The following is a 10884-nucleotide window of genomic DNA, read 5'->3' as shown; positions in this document are numbered from 1 at the left end:
CGGCAAGGGTCTCGCCGGGGGGCCCGGCAAGGGTCTTGCCGTGGCGCGCAGTCGTGCCCGGCAAGGATCTTGCCGGGGGTCTCGTGGCTTTCCTCGGCAAGGATCCCGCCGAGGGTCGCCGTCTTCTGGTCCTCATCTGATCCCTTATATCTATGGTCTTGACAAAGATCTGCATGCCACCACAGAGGTGCCTCCCGAGCCCTGGTCCAACCGTAGTTGGTTGGGTTGGAAGCTGTGGGCTCAAGGGTGGCTCGCTCTGTTGGTGTTTGGGCAAGTTGTCCCGGCAAGGTTCTTGCCGGGGCCGTGGAGGCCGCCCCGGCAAGGGCCTTGCCGGGGGTCTCCACCTTGCCCCTTTGCTGTCTTGTGTTTCTAGCCTTGGCGTTGCCTCTGACCATCTTGTTCCTGTATCTTTTCTCCGGCTTCCCTCCCCTGCTCTGCTTAGTGTGGCCGTGGGCGCGGCTCCGACTGTCCGTGCACAAGTAAAGGGGTCAAAAGGAGCGCCCCTACTTTTGTACACCGACAAATGGGAAGTGGAGACTGTGTATTGACTACACAGATATCAATAAGGCTTGTCCCAAGGACCCCTTCCCATTGCCGCGCATCGACCAGATTGTTGACTCCACGGCCAGGTGTGATCTGTTGTCATTCCTCGACGCCTACTCAGGCTACCACCAGATCTTCATGACAAGAGAAGATGAAGAGAAGACAACATTCATCACCCCATGTGGTACGTATTGCTTTTTACGGATGCCTTTCGGGTTGAAGAGTGCTGGCTCGACGTTTGCAAGAGCGGTCCAAATTAGTTTTGTACCCCAGCTCCATAGAAATATGGAAGCATACATGGATGACATAGTGGTCAAAACCAAGGACGGGGCAACTCTTGTACAAGACCTGGAAGAGACATTTGTCAACCTGCGCAAGATCAACCTCAAGTTGAACCCTGAGAAGTGTGTCTTCGGCGTTTCGTCCGGCAAGCTTCTCAGGTTCTTTGTGTCACAGTGCGGGATCGAGGCAAACCCAGACAAAATCAAGGCTATTGAACAGATTGAGGCGCCCAAGCGGATGAAGGATGTGCGTCGGCTCACTGGCTGCGTTGCCGCCATGAGCCGATTGTTGGGGAACGTAGTAATTTCAAAAAAATTCCTACGCACACACAGGATCATGGTGACGCATAGCAACGAGAGGGGAGAGTGTGTCCACGTACCCTTGTAGACCGGAAGCGGAAGCGTTAGCACAACGCGGTTGATGTAATCGTACGTCTTCACGATCCGACCGATCCGAATACCGAACGTACGGCACCTCCGAGTTCAGCACACGTTCAGCTCGATGACGTGCCTCGAACTCCGATCCAGCCAAGCTTTGAGGGAGAGTTCCGTCAGCACGACGGCGTGATGACGGTGATGATATTGCTACTGACGCAGGGCTTCGCCTAAGCACCGCTACGATATGATCGAGGTGGATTATGGTGGAGGGGGGCACCGCACACGGCTAAGAGATCAAGAGATCAATTGTTGTGTCTATGGGGTGCCCCCTGGCCACGTATATAAAGGAGTGGAGGAGGGGGGAGAGGTTCGGCCCCTATGGCGCGCCTTGGAGGAGTCCTACTCCCACCGGGAGAAGGATTCCCCCCTTCCAAGTAGTAGGAGTAGGAGTCAAGGAAAGGGAAGAGAGAAGAGAAGGAAGGAGGGGGCGCAGACCCTCCCCATAGTCCAATTCGGACTAGGCCTTGGGGGGGGGGGGGCGCAGCCTCTCCTTTCTCTTTCCCCTAAAGCCCAATAAGGCCCATATACTCCCCGGTGAATTCTCGTAACTCTCCGGTACTCCGAAAAATACCCGAATCACTCGGAACCTTTCCGATGTCCGAATATAGTCATCCAATATATCGATCTTTACGTCTCGACCATTTTGAGACTCCTCGTCATGTCCCTGATCTCATCCGGGACTCCTAACTATCTTCGGTACATCAAAACACATAAACTCATAATACAAATCGTCACCGAACGTTAAGCGTGCGGACCCTACGGGTTCGAGAACTATCTAGACATGACCGAGACACGTCTCCGGTCAATAACCAATAGCGGAACCTGGATGCTCATATTGGCTCCCGCATATTCTACGAAGATCTTTATCGGTCAAACCACATAACAACATACGTTGTTCCCTTTGTCATCGGTATGTTACTTGCCCGAGATTCGATCGTCAGTATCTCAATACGTAGTTCAATCTCGTTACCGGCAAGTCTGTTTACTCGTTCCGTAATACATCATCCCGCAACTAACTCATTAGTTACAATGCTTGCAAGGCTTATAGTGATGTGTATTACCGAGTGGGCCCAGAGATACCTCTCCGACAATCGGAGTGACAAATCCTAATCTCGAAATACGCCAACTCAACAAGTACCTTTGGAGACACCTGTAGAGCACCTTTATAATCACCCAGTTACGTTGTGACGTTTGGTAGCACACAAAGTGTTCCTTCGGTAAATGGGAGTTGCATAATCTCATAGTCATAGGAACATGTATAAGTCATGAAGAAAGCAATAGCAACATACTAAACGATCAAGTGCTAAGCTAATGGAATGGGTCAAGTCAATCACATCATTCTCCTAATGATGTGATCCTGCTAATCAAATGACAACTCATGTCTATGGCTAGGAAACTCAACCATGTTTGATCAACGAGCTAGTCAAGTGGAGGCATACTAGTGACACTATGTTTGTCTATGTATTCACACATGTATCAAGTTTCCGGTAATACAATTCTAGCATGAATAATAAACATTTATCATGAAATAAGGAAATAAATAATAACTTTATTATTGCCTCTAGGGCATATTTCCTTCAGTCTCCCACTTGCACTAGAGTCAATAATCTAGTTCACATCGCCATGTGATTTAACACCAATAGTTCACATCACCATGTGATTAACACCCATAGTTCACATCGTCATGTGACCAACACCCAAAGGGTTTACTAGAGTCAATAATCTAGTTCACGTCGCTATGTGATTAACACCCAAAGAGTACTAAGGTGTGATCATGTTTTGCTTGTGAGAGAAGTTTAGTTAACTGGTCTGCCATATTCAGAGCCGTATGTATTTTGCAAATATTCTATGTCTACAATACTCTGCACGGAGCTACTCTAGCTAATTGCTCCCACTTTCAATATGTATCCATATCGAGACTCAGAGTCATCCAGATCGGTGTCAAAGATTGCATCGACATAACTTTTTACGACGAACTCTTTATCACCTCCATAATCGAGAAATATTTCCTTAGTCTTCTAAGGATAATTTTGACGAATGTCCAGTGATCTACTCCTACATCACTATTGTACTTCCTTTACGAAAACAGTGTAGGGTATACAATAGATCTGGTATACAGCATGGCATACTTTATAGAACCTATGGCTGAGGCATAGGGAATGACTTTTATTCTCTTTCTATCTTCTGCCGTGGTCGGGTTTTGAGTCTTACTCAATTTCACACCTTGTAATACGGGCAAGAACTCGTTCTTTGACTGTTCCATTTTGAACTACTTCAAAATCTTGTCAAGGTATGTAATCATTGAAAAAACTTATCAAGCGTTTTGATCTATCTCTATAGATCTTGATGCTCAATATGTATGCAGCTTCACCGAGGTCTTTATTTGAAAAACTCCTTTCAAATACTCCTTTATGCTTTCCAGAAAATTCTACATTATTTCCGATTAACAATATGTCATTCACATATACTTATCAGAAATGCTGTAGTGCTCCCACTCACTTTCTTGTAAATACAGGCTTCACCGCAAGTCTGTATAAAACTATATGCTTTGATCAACTCATCAAAGCGTATATTCCAACTCCAAGATGCTTGCACCAGTCCATAGATGGATCGCTGGAGCTTGCACATTTTGTCAACACCTTTAGGATTGACAAAACCTTCTGGTTGCATCATATACAACTCTTCTTTAATAAATCCATTAAGGAATGAAGTTTTGTTATCCGTTTGCCAGATTTCATAAAATGCGGCAATTGCTAACATGATTCGGACAGACTTAAGCATAGATATGAGTGATAAACTCTCATCGTAGTCAACACCTTTGAACTTGTCGAAAACCTTTTGCGACAATTCTAGCTTTGTAGATAGTAACACTACTATCAACGTTTGTCTTCCTCTTGAAGATCCATTTATTTTCTATGGCTTGTCGATCATCAGGCAAGTCAATCAAAGTCCACACTTTGTTCTCATACATGGATCCCATCTCAAATTTCATGACCTCAAGCCATTTCGCGGAATCTGGGCTCATCATCACTTCCTCATAGTTCATAGGTTCGTCATGGTCAAGTAACATGACATCCAGAGCAGGATTACCGTACCACTCAGGTGCGGATCTTACTCTGGTTGACCTACGAGGTTCGATAGTAACTTGATCTGAAGTTACATGATCATCATCATTAGCTTCCTCACTAATTGGTGTAGGAGTCACATGAACGGATTTCTGTGGTGAACTACTTTCCAATAAGGGAGCAGGTACAGTTACCTCATCAAGTTCTACTTTCCTCCCACTCACTTCTTTCGAGAGAAACTCCTTCTCTAGAAAGTATCCATTCTTAGCAACGAATGTCTTGCCTTCGGATCTCTGATAGAAGGTGTACCCGACTGTCTCCTTTGGGTATCCTATGAAGACACATTTCTCCGATTTAGGTTTGAGCTTATCAGGATGAAACATTTTCACATAAGCATCACAACCCCAAACTTTAAGTAACGACAACTTTGGTTTCTTGCCAAACCACAGTTCATATGTTGTTGTCTCAACAGATTTAGATGGTGCCCTATTTAACGTGAATGCATCTGTCTCTAATGCATAACCTCAAAACGATAGTGGTAAATCGGTAGGAGACATCATAGATTGCACCATATCTAATAAAGTACGATTACGACGTTCAGACACACCATTACACTGTGGTGTTCCAGGTGGCGTGAGTAGTGAAACTATTTCATATTGTTTTAACTAAAGGCCAAACTTGTAACTCAAATATTCTCCTCCACGATCAGAGCATAGAAACTTTATTTTCTTGTTACAATGATTTTCCACTTCACTCTGAATTTTTTTGAACTTTTCAAATGTTTTAGACTTATGTTTCATTAAGTAGATATACCCATATCTACTCAAATCATCTATGAAGGTCAGAAAATAACGATACCCGCCGCGAGCCTCAACACTCATCGGATCGCATACATCAGTATGTATTATTTCCAATAAGTCGGTTGCTCGCTCCATTGTTCCGGAGAACGGAGTCTTAGTCATCTTGCCCATAATGCATGGTTCGCAAGCATCAAGTGATTCCAAAATCCCATCAGCATGGAGTTTCTTCATGTGCTTTACACCAATATGACCTAAACAGCAGTGCCACAAATAAGGTGCACTATCATTATTAACTTTGCATCTTTTGGCTTCAATATTATGAATATGTGTATCACTACGATCGAGATCCAACAAACCATTTTCATTGGGTGTATGACCATAGAAGGTTTTATTCATGTAAACAGAACAACAATTATTCTCTAACTTAAATGAATAACCGTATTGCAATAAATATGATCAAATCATATTCATGCTCAACGCAAACATCAAATAACACTTATTTAGGTTCAACACTAATCCCGAAAGTATAGGGTGTGTGCGATGATGATCATATCAATCTTGGAACCACTTCCAACACACATCGTCACTTCACCTTTAACTAGTCTCTATTCATTCTGTAACTCCCGTTTTGAGTTACTACTTTTAGCAACTGAACCAGTATCAAATACCGAGGGGTTGCTATAAACACTAGTAAAGTACACATCAATAACATGTATATCAAATATACTTATGTTCACTTTGCCATCCTTCTTATCCGCCAATTACTTGGGGTAGTTCCGCTTCCAGTGACCAGTCCCTTTGCAGTAGATGCACTTAGTCTCAGGCTTAGGTCCAGACTTGGGCTTCTTCACTCGAGCAGTAACTTGCTTGCCGTTTCTTCTTGAAGTTCCCCTTCTTCCCTTTGCCCCTTTTCTTGAAACTAGTGGTCTTGTTAATCATCAACACTTGATGCTCTTTCTTGATTTCTACCTTCATCGATTTCATCATCATGAAAAGCTCGGGAATCGTTTTCGTCATCCCTTGCATACTATAGTTCATCACGAAGTTCTACTAACTTGGTGATGGTGACTAGAGAATTCTGTCAGTCACTATTTTATCTGGAAGATTAACTCCCACTTGATTCAAGCGATTGTAGTACCCAAACAATCTGAGCACATGCTCACTGCTTGAGCTATTCTCCTCCATATTTTAGCTATAGAACTTGTTGGAGACTTCATATCTCTCAACTCGGGTATTTGCTTGAAATATTAACTTCAACTCCTGGAACATCTGATATGGTCCATGACGTTCAAAACGTCTTTGAAGTCCCGATTCTAAGCCGTTAAGCATGGTGCACTAAACTATCAAGTAGTCATCATATTGAGCTAGCCAAACGTTCATAACGTCTGCATCTGCTCCTGCAATAGGCCTGTCACCTAGCGGTGCATCAAGGACATAATTCTTCTGTGCAGCAATGAGGATAATCCTCAGATCACGGATCCAATCCGCATCATTGCTACTAACATTTTTCAACATAGTTTTTCTCTAGGAACATAATAAACGGGGAGCAACATCGCGAGCTATTGATCTAAAACATAGATATGCTAATACTACCAGGACTAAGTTCATGATAAATTAAAGTTTAATTAATCATATTACTTAAGAACTCCCACTTAGATAGGTATCCCTCTAATCATCTAAGTGATCACGTGATCCAAATCAACTAAACCATGTCCGATCATCACGTGAGATGGAGTAGTTTTCAATGGTGAACATCACTATGTTGATCATATCTACTATATGATTCACGCTCGACCTTTCGGTCTCAGTGTTCCGAGGCCATATCTGCATATGCTAGGCTCGTCAAGTTTAACCTGAGTATTCCGCGTGTGCAACTGTTTTGCACCCGTTGTATTTGAACGTAGAGCCTATCACACCCGATCATCACGTGGTGTCTCAGCACGAAGAACTTTCGCAACGGTGCATACTCAGGGAGAACACTTATACCTTGAAATTTAGTGAGAGATCATCTTATAAAGCTACCACTGAACTAAGCAAAATAAGATGTATAAAAGATAAACATCACATGTAATCATAATATGTGACATGATATGGCCATCATCATCTTGTGCCTTTGATCTCCATCTCCAAAGCATCATCATGATCTCCATCGTCACCGGCATGACACCATGATCTCCATCATCTTGATCTATATCAATGTGTCGTCACATGGTCGTCTCGCCAACTATTGCTCTTGCAACTATTGCTATCGCATAGCGATAAAGTAAAGCAATTATTTGGCGCCTGCATCTTATGCAATAGAGAGACAACCATAAGGATTTTGCCAGTTGCCGATAACTTCAACAAAACATGATCATCTCATACAACAACTTATATCTCATCACGTCTTGACCATATCACATCAAAACATGCCCTGCAAAAACAAGTTAGACGTCCTCTACTTTGTTGTTGCAAGTTTTACGTGCCTGCTATGGGCTGAGCAAGAACCGTTCTTACCTACGCATCAAAACCACAACGATAGTTCGTCAAGTTAGTGCTGTTTTAATCTTCTCAAGGACCGGGCGTAGCCACACTCGGTTCAACTAAAGTTGGAGAAACTGACACCCGCCAGCCACCTATGTGCAAAGCACGTCGGTAGAACCAGTCTCGCGTAAGCGTACGGGTAATGTCGGTCCGGGCCGCTTCATCCAACAATACCGCCGAACCAAAGTATGACATGCTGGTAAGCAGTATGACTTGTATCGCCCACAACTCACTTGTGTTCTACTCGTGCATATAACATCTGCGCATAAAACCAGGCTCGGATGCCACTGTTGGGGAACGTAGTAATTTCAAAAAAATTCCTACGCACACACAGGATCATGATGATGCATAGCAACGAGAGGGGAGAGTGTGTCCACGTACCCTCGTAGACCGAAAGCGGAAGCGTTAGCACAACACGGTTGATGTAATCGTACGTCTTCACGATCCGACCGATCCGAGTACCGAACGTACGGCACCTCCGAGTTCAGCACACGTTCAGCTCGATGACGTCCCTCGAACTCTGATCTAGCTGAGCTTTGAGGGAGAGTTCCGTCAGCACGACGGCGTGATGACGGTGATGATATTGCTACCGACGCAGGGCTTCGCCTAAGCACCATTACGATATGATCGAGGTGGATTATGGTGGAGGGGGGCACCGCACACGGCTAAGAGATCAAGAGATCAATTGTTGTGTCTATGGGGTGCCCCTGGCCACGTATATAAAGGAGTGGAGGAGGGGGGAGAGGTCCGGCCACTATGGCGCGCCCTGGAGGAGTCCTACTCCCACCGGGAGTAGGATTCCCCCCCTTCCAAGTTGTAGGAGTAGGAGTCAAGGAAAGGGAAGAGAGAAGAGAAGGAAGGAGGGGGCGCAGCCCCTCCCCCTAGTCCAATTCGGACTAGGCCTTGGGGGGGGGGGGCGCAGCCTCTCCTCTCTCTTTCCCCTAAAGCCCAATAAGGCCCATATACTCCCCGGCGAATTCCCGTAACTCTCCGGTACTCCGAAGAATACCCGAATCACTCGGAACCTTTCTGATGTCCGAATATAGTCGTGCAATATATCGATCTTTACGTCTCGACCATTTCGAGACCCCTCGTCATGTTCCCGATCTCATCCGGGACTCTGAACTACCTTCGGTACATCAAAACACATAAACTCATAATACAAATCGTCATCGAACGTTAAGCGTGCGGACCCTACGGGTTCGAGAACTATGTAGACATGACTGAGACAGGTCTCCGGTCAATAACCAATAGCAGAACCTGGATGCTCATATTGGCTCCCACATATTCTACGAAGATCTTTATCGGTCAAACCACATAACAACATACGTTGTTCCCTTTGTCATCGGTATGTTACTTGCCCGAGATTCGATCGTCAGTATCTCAATACGTAGTTCAATCTCGTTACCGGCAAGTCTGTTTACTCGTTCCGTAATACATCATCCCGCAACTAACTCATTAGTTACAATGCTTGCAAGGCTTATAGTGATGTGTATTACCGAGTGGGCCCAGAGATACCTCTCCGACAATCGGAGTGACAAATCCTAATCTCGAAATACGCCAACTCAACAAGTACCTTTGGAGACACCTGTAGAGCACCTTTATAATCACCCAGTTACGTTGTGACGTTTGGTAGCACACAAAGTGTTACTCCGGTAAACGGGAGTTGCATAATCTCATAGTCATAGGAACATGTATAAGTCATGAAGAAAGCAATAGCAACATACTAAACGATCAAGTGCTAAGCTAATGGAATGGGTCAAGTCAATCACATCATTCTCCTAATGATGTGATCCCGTTAATCAAATGGCAACTCATGTCTATGGCTAGGAAACTCAACCATCTTTGATCAACGAGCTAGTCAAGTAGAGGCATACTAGTGACACTATGTTTGTCTATGTATTCACACATATATCAAGTTTTCGGTTAATACAATTCTAGCATGAATAATAAACATTTATCATGAAATAAGGAAATAAATAATAACTTTATTATTGCTTCTAGGGCATATTTCCTTCAGCGATTCATCTCCAAGTCCGCCGAGCGCGCCCTCCCCTTTTTCAAAATCTTGAAGAAGGCATGCCCAATGGAGTGGACCCCAGAAGCCGAGGCGGCGTTGCATGATTTGAAGAAATACCTTTCCTCCACGCCAATACTGGTTGCGCCTAAACCACAAGAGCCGTTGCTGCTGTATGTAGCGGCAACGAATCAAGTGGTCAACGCCGCACTGGTAGCACAGAGGGAGGTCGACGAGGAGGCGGTGGCAACGGCAGGACCGGCGGATGGCAAGCCAAAGATTCCCCCGGCAGGGCTTGGTGCCGGCAAGGCAAGGCCCCTGGCAGAGTCTGACGCCATCGGGGCAGTGCCCGCACAGTCAAGTGAAGTGGTGCAAAAGAAGAAGATGATGCAGCACCCGGTTTACTTTGTCAGCTCCCTCTTGCAGGGGGCTAGGTCGAGGTACTCCGGTGTGCAGAAATTGCTCTTCGGCCTCCTTATGGCCTCAAGGAAGCTGCGTCATTACTTCCAAGCCCACGAGATCACTGTCGTCACCCGCCTCCCGTTGCAACGGATACTGCACAACCCAGATGCGACCGGAAGGATTGTGGAATGGGCCTTGGAGTTGTCGAGCTTTGGGTTGAAGTTTGAAAGTACCTCGACAATCCAGAGCAGAGTCTTGGCGGAGTTTATTGCAGAATGGACCTCAACGCCCGATGAAGAAATCCAGGAGACCGCTCTCCCCGGCAAGGAAGCAAGCCGCGACTGGATCATGTACTTTGATGGGGCTTTCTTGCTGCAAGGCACCGGTGCCGGTGTGCTACTTGTCGCACTCACCGGCGAACACCTCAAGTATGTGATCCAGATGCACTTTCCCAGGGAGATGTCCACAAACAACACTGCTGAGTACGAGGGGCTGCTGGCCGATCTCAGGATCGCGGCAGACCTCGGGGTGAAGAAGCTCATCGTCAGGGGTGACTCGCAGCTTGTCGTCAGACAAGTCAACAAGGATTATCAGAGTCCATTAATGGAGGCCTACGTAGATGAGGTGAGGAAGCTGGAGGAGCGCTTCGACGGTATACAAGCGGAACACGTTCCCCGAGCGGAGAACGACATCGCTGACTACCTGTCGAAGCGCGCTGCATTTAAGCTACCTGTGGAACCAGGTACCTTTTTGCTCCGGTTAAATCAACCATCCGTCGAACCATCAGCGGAGCAGAACAAGCGGAGGAAGTCAGG

The sequence above is a fragment of the Aegilops tauschii genome, chromosome 1 (assembly GCF_002575655.3).
Source record: "Aegilops tauschii subsp. strangulata cultivar AL8/78 chromosome 1, Aet v6.0, whole genome shotgun sequence".
NCBI lineage: Eukaryota > Viridiplantae > Streptophyta > Magnoliopsida > Poales > Poaceae > Aegilops > Aegilops tauschii.
Note: the sequence above shows the minus strand (reverse complement) of the source record.